Source organism: Nicotiana sylvestris, chromosome 10, assembly GCF_000393655.2.
Source record: "Nicotiana sylvestris chromosome 10, ASM39365v2, whole genome shotgun sequence".
Taxonomy (NCBI): domain Eukaryota; kingdom Viridiplantae; phylum Streptophyta; class Magnoliopsida; order Solanales; family Solanaceae; genus Nicotiana; species Nicotiana sylvestris.
The window spans coordinates 10149609-10162905 of record NC_091066.1 but is presented as its reverse complement, the minus strand read 5'-3'; the positions used below and the strand labels follow the sequence as shown (position 1 = coordinate 10162905).

Below are 13297 nucleotides of genomic sequence, written 5' to 3'. Positions count from 1 at the left end.
TCCTCGGTTTGTCACACTCGTTAGGATGAACTCGGTGAGGAATTTTGTGGCCGGAATGATACATCTGGTAAGCTTGGCTTCCTCCAACACTCTCCATTAGATGATGTTGGCCGAATTTTTTGGATCCACCAGAACACCGTTAATATAAAATCTAAGACATTTAAAGAGATTACCAATGCATCGTTGCGTGGTAGTAACTGTCCATCTAGTCTTCCTCCATGAAAGTAATTTTGTCCTCAGTGATTTCCCGAAGTCTTTTGTAGTGGGTCACTGACACCCTTGTCTTTTTTGCCACCGAAAATATCACACTATTAATCTCGCCGCACCTTAAAAATCATGTTGACCGTCAAGCGTTCTTCTCCTACTTTTGAAGGTTCTGCATTATCACGCTTGTAGCCGTAGTTTTTTTTAGCCCGGTCACTTAAATATTCTTTGAGATGACCGTTCTTTAGTAATGTCTCCACCTCCTTGTGCATATACCGATAGTCCACTGTCTGGTGGCCGTTGGTCGCATGATATTTGCACCACAAATTAGGATCCCTTTGGATGTGATCGGATCTCATTAGCTTCAGGAATCGTGCTTCTTTAATGTTCCTTAAAGGCAACACTAGCTCAATTACACTAACATTAAAGTTGTATTCGGAAAGCCTGGGGTAGGAAGAATCTCGAGAACCCGACGTCTCCGTGTCCTACAATGACCTAGTATTTCGGTCGCGATCAGTTCTCCTATCGCTAGTGAATCTATCGGCCGACCGGAAACCTCTGCCATGTCCTTTGGCCCGTTCATAGGGCAAATATCATCCCTTTGAAGATCGTTGATTTGTATCAAAATTATCCTTTAATTTCTCTTTATTCTTTTCCCAGTCCCGACCTTTGATTGACGCTGGAAAGCTGAGCTGGTCATCTTCAATTCTTATCTTATGAGCATCCGTCCATGTTGTTTCCTAGAACTCAAGCAAACTTTCTTTCAATTTTCGGGGAACATCGGAACTTCTCGTATTCAACCCTTTAGTAAATGCTTATGTTGCCCATTCATATGGTACGGTCGGGAGCAACATCCTTTCTTTCTGGAACCGGGTCACAAGCTCTTGCAATAATTCAGACTTTCTTTGTGCAATCCTGAATATGTCAGCATTTCAGGCCTGTACCTTTCTGGCTCTGGCATGTGCCATAATGAAAGAATTCGCGAGCATCTCGAAGGAATCTATGGAATGCTCAGGCAAGAGTGAATACTATGTCAGGACCCCTTTCGTGAGGGTCTCCCCGAATTTCTTCAATAAGGCTGACTCAATCTCTTGTCGAGCCAGATTGTTTCCCTTCATCGCCGTTGTATAGGTGGTGATATGCTCTTGAGGATCTGTAGTCCCATCATATTTCGGCACATCTGGCATTTTGAACCACTTCGGGATCAATTCTAGTGTCGCGCTCGATTTGAACGGTAGCTAAGTGTACTTCTTTGAATCAGGTCCTTTCAGTATTGGTGGTATGCCCAAAATTTGATCCATTCGGGCATTTATTCCCCTCATAAACCTCATGAGTTCGGTTTTAAAGGGATCATTCTCATTTTTATTACCGGCTCCACTTCCATTCCCCCGACCCTGTCAAAGCCAACTTCATCCCTAGGGTTTTGTTATTGACTCTCTACGTTGTTTGATATGCGGGATCACCGGAAGGAATTGGACCTCGTCCATTCGTATTGTTGGAAGCACCCGAAAATGCCTGCATCAAATTCCGTCATGACGTGATCCTGCCGCGAGAGATGCTCCATAATGGCCTTTTGTTGCCCCTTCATGATCCTAACTATTTCAACGACGTGCTCGTCTTCATCATCATCAGGAGTTGCCTCTCGAATATGTCGTGGATATTGCCCGCTATGAATCGGTGTGGCCTCGTTCCACTCATTGCTGGTATCACTGATGAAATCTTCATGCTGAGGCTGATTTTCCTGGGCCTCAATGTTATGTGTGGTTTTGACATCGTTATCTACCATTTTTAGTGATTTTTGCTAAGAACAAAGAGTCAAACAAATTAGTAATAGATGCAAGGATCAATTCAATAACACAATTTTCTATGTCCCACGATAGACGCCAAACTGTTTACCCGTAAAACAGTATAGTTAAATTTATACGTGGTTTATAGACAAACGAATCGATTTTATCCTAAAATGATAAATGAATTAGACAAAAATGTAAGACTTAGCCTTGAAATTAAGATAAAACAACATATATCTTAGTCCCTGGCGCTAAGCTTCCGGAGGCAGTGAGAACAATATAAATAAACAAGAAAGCAAAATGTTATTGAGCTTTTGATAGAATATAGTGTTTGTTTGTCAGAAAATTCGTATCCCTTACAATGATGGTAGAGCTCACTATTTATAATTGTACTTAGAGAACAAGGTCCTAGGATCAAGCCCCTATTAAATGAAAATTACGGGGCCATTAAAGAATATGTAATGGTAGGCAATAAATGCCTTATTCTCTATAACGGACCGTCCACTTAATACTATAAAATATTCTTCATGAAATGCTACCAGGTGGTAGCCATTTATTTCACATTTACGAATATCATTCTCTTTGATAACAAGCGAGATCATTGCTCTCGTGCCTGACTGTCTTCTATCTTCGGCTCCACTCGTCACTTTCTTATGCGAACATTAAATATGAACATATTTTACCCTATACAGGGTCGGGCCTGCTTCGTTTAAAAAAATGGGTAGACTTATTTTTTTTAAAAACGGGGAAATTATTTTAAACAAATCAGACCCGATCCACCAGAAAAAAATTACCATGTGGCTTTAGAAAAATATGTCAACTCAAAAAAATTGGTAGACTTCTTCTAAAGCCCCGTGGAGGTTTTTTTTTTTAAAACAAAAATAAGATAAAATTCCATCAGCAAAAACGGTATATCTGCACCATTTGTGTAATGGTAGGGGCATGTTTCTTGAGTTGAGGGCTATATTTACACCTTTGCCCTTTCTTCCTCTTATCTATCAGGAGTTCAGTTCAACAACACCAAATTTTTTTTATTTCATGCGGGCGGATTCTTAACAATATTTACAGAGTTAAAGTCTATAATTAAGAATCTAAGTTTAATCTCTTCTTTTATTCGGTTTTTTCGAGTACTATGGTAATAATATCGAAGAGCTAAGACCAGAAATTGTACATACTTCCTCTTTTTCCCACGTAATCAACAAGGGAAACAGAGAAGATCTAATTTGAATATAACATGAAATCCTTAGGACTTTGAACTCGTAATATTACAATTCAAATTCGTGACAGCTTGACTATTGGTTGTTCTATTGGAGCCATAAAATGTGCACAATTTGTATGTTGGAAAAGAGATTTTACTTAAGTAAGAAAATCGAAACCATCAAGTTATGCTCATTATAATATCAAGTAACTGAAAGTACAAGATAAAGAACAAAATAAAGGGCATGACATAATTGTTACAATTTATTGAATGGCATAACACTAATATGATGATATTCTAGTCTTCTTTGAAGATGAAGAAACTAAATCAATGGCACATCCCAGCGGCCAAGCTGCTCTAACAAGATAATTTTTGTATTTGACATCACGCATCACTATAATGTCTTTGTATGGATTTAGTCCTGTCCAAAGTTGCATCAAGAAAAATAAAAGGCAAAGTAAGGGTAAAAAGGACAAGCACCAAATTATTTATGTTAGATTAATAGTGCATACACTGACAGTAAAATAATAACTTACCGAATCCATCGACAAGCAAAGTGTAATCATATACCAAGTCAATGCATAAGTATGGGATATTTCTGTCTTGAGTGTTTGGAAATATTGATTTTATATCTGCTGCTTTTGTCTTGCAAGCAACTTTACCTGCATTTAGGTACTGAATTGGCTTTGCTATAGCTGATGGAAATTTGCTATCGACAATGCCAACCTACAATGCATATTGAACCCCATTAGTCGAGCTTAAAAATAAACTGAATTGATTTAATCAAATCACAAGAAGTATAAACATCACATCAACTGCAACTACTATGTTTCAAGACAAAATAAGTTGGAGTCGGCCATGTGCTTATTATCCATGTCGCTCTATGTTGGGCTAAATCACTCCGCAGATACTCTTAACATGGTGTGATATCGTCCAATTTGAGCCAAGCTCACACGATTTTCTCTAAAATGCCTCACACCATTAAGAGATATATACACCTTATATGTGTTAGGTGTTTGTCTGATTTTCTTACCATATTTAATTTTCCTATCTCTTGAAGGAAACCAACATATTTACCATACTTAATTTTTCCTTTTTCGAAAAGAAACATATAATTCCTCCATGTTTGGCTAGTCTTATTTCTATTAGGAAAAAGGTTTTAGACTTCTATAAATTGAGGATCCTTCTCGTTTAATTGCATCCACAATGTAGCCATATGAGATTTGAGAGCCTTATTTAGTGTGCCACTTGTGTTTACCTCTTTTTGAGGTTGTTTTCTCGATATTTCATACTCTCTTTTATATAGCGGATTGCTCATCTCCACCTGTGGACGTATGTCAAATTGACCAAACCACATTAAATATTTATGTCTCTTATTTATCGTCATTTAAGGTTTGCTTTACTAGTTTTCGCATGAAACCTGATTATTTCGGTCCTAATAATATGTAGGCTTCCAATATTTTCAGCTACTAATGTGAGACTTTGTTCGTATACCCAACACACTGTTTATGAACATCAAAACACATAATGTAGTACTTATGTATGATTATTGATTTGGCACTGTCGATTCTAACCTATATTTCTTCCTTTTCTTTTTTATAATTTTGTGGAATTGTTGAATCTAATCACAACTTTTACCTGAGCACCAACACCATAGAAAGTTGATGAAACATGCAGAGTCTTGGTTCCAGCACCACCTCCACCATTCCAAACTCCATTGAATGTGCAGTTCTTGTAATTGCATGGTGCTCTAATTTTAAGTGCTTTCCTAGTTAATCTTCTGCATTTTTTCAAGCTAGTACCACTTGGTGGAGCTTTTACTTTGTAGTTCACTCCTCCATATGAGTAGTAGCCTTGAAAAGAGCAAAATGATGCTCTTGTATTAGTGCATTTAATTTGGCTAATTACTTATAATTAGCCTATAAGATACTCCCTCCGGTCCAAAATAAGTGATTTTTTTGGATGTTTTCACACAGATTAAGAAATCCACCTTTCATAACAAGTCTGATTTGGTACTTTGAAGGAATAAAGTAAATACAGTAGTTTGATGTATAAAGTTAAATATACTGAATAGTAATATATATCTTTTGAAATATCTTATGTACATAAGTTTAAGACTTATTTTTTAACTTTTAAGGTATCATTAAAAGAGTTTAAATCATATATACCAGTTGTGTAAGATTTTTTACATTATTTGGTCATTTTTAACTATTGTAACAAGTAACTTGTCTTATTTTTAAGATTATAAATCTCACAACTTAAGAAGAATCACTTTAGATAACTTAAAGTGTATAAATATTTTGTTACATTACCTTTGTTAGTGTATCTAACTTAAACTGAAAAATAAAAACTTATCAGAAAAAAAAGGAGAAAGAAAAAGAAGAAAAGAAAGTATTTTGCTGTAATTAACTTACCCACATGTAAGAGCCTTCTCGAGTTCCATCAAGAATACTGAACCATTGATTTTTTGTATGGAAGGTGCTTTCATTTTTGACTAAATCTCTCACCTTTTAAAATTGAAGAGGCCAAAAAGTCTTAATTAATAAATTAGTAAAAGAAGGATTAATTTTTTAATTATGAAAAACTAAATAAATTTTATTCAAATAAATATATAATTAAGATCTAATCTTAACATATATATTATATATACCGCTTGTAAAATCTTTTCTGTTGCGTCGCCTTTTAACATCCTCAGTCCTGTTGTTGCCTGAAAATGATAAAGGAAAGTCAAACCTCTCTATAACAACCTCGTTTATTCCGAATCTTTTTGAATGTTATAACGAAGTGTTGCTATAGAGAACATATATTATAACATAACATAAAAATTGATTTCGGAAAAACATGACTTTTATAGTGAAATGTTGTTATAAAGAGGTATAACTGTAATAATTAAACAACTCACTTTATTCTATGATTCTATTTACGAAAAAGAAAAGTGAAGGGCCATTAGCGTTTTAGATTTAATTTGGACCCATGTACTTTTATTCTATGGTGATAAATTGTACTATATGCTGATAGGATTTTAACTTAAAAAGTTGTTATACTATCAGTGCACTTTAATTTATTGTAACAAGTGAGTTGACTTATTTTTTCAAATTATTAATTATACTTATATTTATAATTATTTTTAAGTAATCTGTTAATATAAAAATTACTTTGCATTGTCACTTTATAGAAGTTTTGATCATACACCGATAACAAGTAAGATCTCATCCCATTTTTCACAAGGTAAGGATAAAGTCTGTGCTCACTACATTATGTGGGGTTATACTGGATTTATTGTCGTTGTTGTTGAAGACAACCATTCATCCCAAAACATAGTACCTATGACTAGGTACAAAATAAGCTTACTTAGCTTTTTAGTACACTATTTGTCGTAATCAGTTTATAAAAGTTAAACTCGTGTTAATATATGCTAATTAAGTAGTAAATAATACTGACCCCAAGTTCGAGGGGAGTTTCGGACTGCAATTCTTTAGGAACAGCACCTTCAGCTCCCTTTAGAAGTGGTTTTAAGGAGTTGGCTGCAGCCTTAGGATCATCTGCATATGAACTTAGACCTGGATTTGTCTCCGAAAAGGTGAATTAAACTCATATCATAAGATTTTGATGGTAATGAAGGATTGCGTATAGGTGTTCGTAACACGCAGCGGAAGACAATAACAATTCTAGGCATAACTTTTCGTGTTTAAAATTTATTTACATGTCAAAGATCGGATCTAAGACGTACCTGGTGAAGAGAGTCTCGTTTCAAAATTTCTTCGATAGTGCGAAGACTCTATGCGTATCTACACCGAGACTGATTCTTGCTATCAACTCTTTGATCAATGAAACCCGCGAACAAATTGAACAAAAAAATGTTGTGTTGAAATTTTTCTCAAAATCTCAACTCAATGTTAGAAGAACAAGAAACACTTTTCTTATAATTGTATTTTCTCTCTTGGCTTTGTATTGTACTCTTACGTTTTCACAAAGCATTTTTCTTCTTAAGAATTTTGTGCGGCTCATGCACCTCCGTTCCATTTTTTTCGTATATCCCCGTGTTTGACAATATGTGTATATATATATATATATATATATATATATATATATATATATATATATATATATAACATGAAGTTGCAACACTTTTCCAATAGGACAAGGAAAAGTTTAGAGGCGTTGGTTATTTTTTTTCCTTCTCAAAGTCAATTCCAAAATTGGAATTATGGATGGAAAAATTCAATCCCATTCTAAATAGGATTTGTAGGCAGACACGTCCTTTTAGGACTTATGTTGATCCAATTCAAAATTGGATTCAACTTTCACTCCTTTTATTGATATTTCATATACAATCTTATATGAAACATTAATTATATATATATATATCACATATATATTTCAATTAAGAGATATAATTTATTTTTCTATTCCAAATAGAAAACTTTAATTTGTTCACAATATTAATTATATCCTCTGTGCTAGCAAAGAATATAATAATATTTCATTTGGACTAACTAACTAAAATTATTTGACTAATTAAATTCTTTAATTTAATTAACAAATAATAAAGTAATTAATCCTTTAGCAAAGATCAGAACACTCGTTAGTGTGCGACCCCATAGGTTCAATACTAAACCGGTGTGAGCACGTGATTTTTGTTTCCACGACAATTACTCCAACAGAAATCGAAAAAAATAAAACAAATTGTCTTTGTGTATAATTTTGTGAATTTGCGTGGCATTTTTGATAACTATTTGTAGTTTTGTCTTTGATTGTTTGTTTTATTTATTAAAATACAAAAAAAATGTGTTGCGTGTAAATTTAGGATCTATTCTACTATTAGGAATTAACTAAATCATATTGGGTTTTTAAATGAATGAAAATCACAAAAAATATTATTTTTGGTAATTTTGTCATTTTTAGCGTTTAATGGTTGATTTTGTTTAATTAATATATGATATTGTGTGTTAATTATTACTAAAAAATCAATTAATGTCTGTGTGATATAATTTTAATTTTATAATTTATTTTTAGGATTTTTGTAAATTCAGATTTTTAATTAGAAATTAAAGAAGGAAAAGAAAAGAGTGCAAAAATTGAGAAAAGATTCGGACCTGGGCTCATTTTTAAACCTAAAGAAATCAGGCCCAAACACATTGATCCAATCCGTCCCCCAGATACAAAAAACGACGCCGTTTTGGCACCTTTCATCTGAACCGTTGGTCAAACAGATCCAACGGTCTAGTTCAGGTCTCTCATTAATCCAAACGATGCCGTTTAGGCATGACCAATCGGAGTCGTTCATCCCATCCAATCCAACGGCTCCAGATTTTTCCCAGATACCCGACCCACTGATACCCGAATTGACCCATTCCCAACATTAAACCAAACGACGCCGTCCCTTTAAGAGAAAAGATCAAGGCCGTTGATCATCAATGATCCAACGGCCGAAATTCAACTCCCCGTCCCGTATATAAACTTTCCTCTCTTACCCCCACACCCCCTAAGCCAGACCCCCCCTCCCTCATCCTCGTCTCTTTCAGACACTGAACCCAAACACCCCTCGGAACCCTAGCGCCGCCTCTCCACCCCTCACCATAAACCCAGCGGCAACGATGCCGGTGACCACCAGATTAACACCCCTAGTGCACCTCAACCCCCTGGACACGGATCTGCAAACCGTTGGTTTCAAATCTTCCCCCATCATCTCGGATCTTCATTTGAAGATTCGAGCCAAACCTCAGCCTATGCCGATCCACCCCAACTGCACACTAGTTACTCCCCTGACCTCCCTCGTGACCAAACCAAGCCTGGTTTGGTTCGAATCTAACCAAAAAAGCTCGAACCCCTAATCTGAGCCCCAAGAACCCCAGAAATCCAAAACCTGGGGGTTTGTCCAATTTAACGAAGGGTTGGGGTCTAATAGACCTTAATCGAGGTGTTCTCAGTTGAGAACACTTCGATTAAAGTCCGTTCAACCCCAAAAGAAGTCCGAGTCATAATCCAAGACGGGTTCGTATAACCTTCAATTTCTTAAGGTATTTTTCTTTTCCTTGTCAGTTCCATGTTTTGTCTATGTCTGTTTATGTGTTTAAATATCAGCTTGAGTTTGTTTTCATTTGTGTCGACTATTCTGTCCACCTCGCCCGGATCTTTTATTTGGTTGAAATTTTCGTCTGTTCATTGATGAGTGTATGTGTTTAAACTATATAATCGATTGGAATGAGTTTGATCGATTAATTAGTTTCTAGGGCAATTCTTTGTTTTTGTTAGTACAACTTGAATCACCTGTTAATACTGTTCGATTCTGATAATTTGCTATTGATTGTATGTGTTGTAATTCGCGTAGTCGATTCGATATATGTCGTCGATTAGTTTTAGTTTTGAATGGCAATAATCTGACTCATGCTATTTAATTTTTTTTACTGAGGCATTGTTTGAATCAGCTATGAATTGATTATAGCTGTTTGTAGTTTGTTAGTTGAATCAAGAATCATTTAAGGATTGGTTATAGCTGCAATTTTTAATGAAGATTTCAGAGTTAAGTTTAAGTAGACTGCCAGTTGAGTATGGGTTGAACCATTAGAGTAATCTATAGTGCAAATACACCCTGGTTGACATCTTTAAAGATGAGAAGTCAGATGTAGGATGAGTTTAATAATAAAAAGCTGAAAATGCACATGAGAATGGTAGTGGAACCTGCTGTATAGTAGGTTATGCACTACATTTTGAACTTCAGAAGATTAAAAATAGAAAAAAACTCCATGGCTAGACAATCCTAAGTGGAAATGACAACCATTAAGAGTTATTTTAAGCCATGGGCAGCCTATCTTTGAGGGGGATTTTCTTCTCTTCTAATAGATATAAAAAGAGAACCAAAAAATAAAAACAGGGGAGACGGAAAAAGATTGAAGGAGACTGAGAGGGCAGAGGGATTGAAAAGAAAAAGGGGGTTGGAGAACAAAACTTAAAAAGAGAAGGATAAATTGAAAACACCAACTGGACTTCTGGCCTGTTTGAAAATTGCTCCAAATTGGTTTCTTTCTGGTTGTCTATGTTTTCTATTTTAGTTATAAATCTTCAAAAAAATCACAAATCCTTGTATCTGGAAAGAATAGTTTGAGTTTTGGGTATTTGGAAGTTTGGTATAAGCTGCTTTGATCTTGGAGTCCTGTTACTGCTGTTGTTGTTTCGTTGCTGCTTCTTCTCCTGCTGTTGCATTTTTCAGCTCACTTCATTTGTTCCATTTGTTGCAATCAGGTACACATTCGAACCAAGCTGTGATGTAACTTTGAGTTGAAAGATTGAAAAATGGAAGTACTCATGCTTTGGCTTTCACATTTGTGCTTATGTAGTTTACCCCGCATCTGTGTTTTCAAAAATAGACACTAGTTGATGTGTAATTAATCTAAGTTTACTTTTGTTCGATACCGTTTGGGAAGATAAACTATATAATTTGATTTGGTTTTGGCTTGTCAATGAATTATCTAGTTTTGCTAAATTTTGTTTAGTCAATAACTTTAATAACGCCACTAGCTTAAATGAAAGCTATAACAACAGAATTAACTAGTTTTAGATCCGTTATCTTACAATTAATAGTTAAACAGTCGAGTAGTGGACTAATTTCGATTTCATCTATATTTAGTTTTTGATTTGTTTTGGGCTGGAGTAATTTGGAATTGGCATTAATACAACTGCTTAGTATAGTTTAATACGATTCAGGTTCATACAACATTAGATACCTTATTCCTAGACCGTGAGTCGTAATTCAATTCGTGCTTAAGGGAATCCATTAATAACTCACGTAGTTTAGTTTAATAGGCATGAGTTGATTTCGAACAAGGTTTGTTAGAGTTCTTTAATGTAATAGATTTTGAAAGTGTCGATTAAGTTTAACAACCCTCGAACGTGTTGGTAGTCAAGGTTGGTTCATTTTCAATTAGTTTCTTTTTTTTTTGAAAAATAATAATAATAGTTCCAATGGTTCAATTCGTCTAATAATGTGAAGCCTAAATTAGTTAAAGAATAATTTGTTTGTTTCGACAATAGCGTTTGTCAATTCCATATTTTATTTATAATTTCGTTTCCATTTGGTAATGTTCAATTATAGAATAAGGCACGAAATAATCCCCCACTTTACAAATTCGAGTGCAATCTCCCGTTAGCATCTTTTGCAGTCTAATAATTAATAAGAGGCCAGAGCTTGCCAAGCATGTAATTTAATTAGCGTATATTTTCTTCTTTCCCCTTTTTTTTAGAGACGAACATAATAGAAAAAATGTAGTCACTGTAGGTTTATCCTTTTAAGAATAAAAATGAGACAAGCCTCGCCAAATACAAATGCAAATTGCGGGGCCCTCAATAATTGGTCATAATAAATATTTAGATTTCTTGGGATGGACTGTTTAGTGAATTTCACTGCCTTCCCCAAAGATAATAACGCGTTAGACTCTTTAGGCGCGATTTAATTAAATTACCTTCTTAAATTCGGGTGTGCATTTATGTGACCCAAATCCAAATCTCAACGGAGTCGGAATGTATTAGCAACCTCGGGCGCATCGATTGTGACGTGGTCGAGATGCATTTTCACGACGTTGCAATTCCATAAAAAATAAATAATAATAAAGCGGTTTAAACTTAATAAAAGCACACAAGTCATGACTGTATTAAAAATCAGATATTTAGCCATTATAACAATTTAAGCGACCGCGCTAGAACCACGGGATTCGGGGGTGCCTAACACCTTTCCTCGGATCAACAGAATTCCTTACTTAGAATTTCTGGTTCGCAGACTTCATTTGGAAAGTCGAAAATTTCCTCGATTTGGAATTCAAGATAAACCGGTGACTTGGGACACCAAAAGCCAAACCTTTCCCAAGTGGCGACTCTGAATTAAATAAATAATCCCATTTCGAATATTGTCACTTAAATTGGAAAAACTCCCTCGCGCATTTACCCTTCGGGGCGGGCGCGCAAAAAGGAGGTGTGACAGCTCTGGCGACTCTGCTGGGGACTAGAACCCAGAATCTCTGGTTCAGGGTTCAAGAATTCGAGCTTAGAATAATTGTTATATTTGGCTTTATTATCTGATCTTTATTACATGTTTGGGCATAACGTGCTAAATGTTGTCTTTTACCGCTTTGATATTATCTGAACTGTATATAAACTGTGCCGAAACCCTTCTCTTCTTACCTCCGGGGAGGAGCTTGCTGGTCAAGACTCCCTATTCTGTTAATGTCATACCCTGAAATAAGAAAGAGGCCGGACAAGTTACAAAGCCGGACGATCTCGCGGGTTCCCGGTACGTAGCCCCATCCTCGACTCGAGTTGTCCGCTTGGGTACACAGTCTAGAACATATACCCAGGATAAACCTAGTATAACAAAACCTCATGCCGGATCCCTAGTAGGAACGCTTATTTGCATCATGTTGCATTTGACATAGGGGACTCAACACAGGGGTTGGGTCCGTCTAGGACAAGCAACCCGAAATGAAAAGACCATCCTGCTGCATCCCGTTTGTTTTGCGCATTTATTTGCTCCAGATCTGCATGCTGACCAGTTTTTGAAAAGAGGAAAAGAAAATAGCAGTGTAGGGAGATAACTACTTATTTTTAGAAAAAAAAAAAAACCAATGTCCATGTAGTGTCAAAACCCCGCCGAATTTTTTTATTTTTATTTTTTAAAAAAATGAAACAAAATTTGCCTTTTAGTTTGATTTATTAAAAAATATAAAAAATAAATATATATAATACAAAAAAAATATTTCCTTTTAATCGCTCTCAAAAATAGTTGTTTAAAATTAAAAAAAAAAAGAAAATTCAAAATTCAAAAATATTTTTTCTTTTGTAGTATCTCTTTCATAAATTCAAACTAATAGTCCAAATATTTCCTTAGAAGATTTTTCGAAATTTCAAAAAAAAAAAAAGTGAAAAGAAGTTAAAATTCAAAATATTTCTTTAGTCGTCGTTTCTTTTCAAAAAATAAAAATAAAAAAATCGAAATCCAAATATATATATATATATATATATAAAAATCGAAATCCAAAAATATTTTCTCCTTTTCTTTAAAAGTGTTTTATTCAAAAAAAAAGGTTTAGTTTATTTCCTCTATTCCTGATCGGCCCGA

The 13297-nt window shown here is 35.0% G+C and overlaps 1 pseudogene; it reads right to left on the bottom strand.

The window, feature by feature from the left end:
- Window positions 1-3469: 3469 nt before the first annotated feature.
- LOC104235905 (apyrase-like) lies at window positions 3470-10392 on the bottom strand (annotated as a pseudogene).
- Between the last annotated feature and the right edge of the window lie 2905 nt (window positions 10393-13297).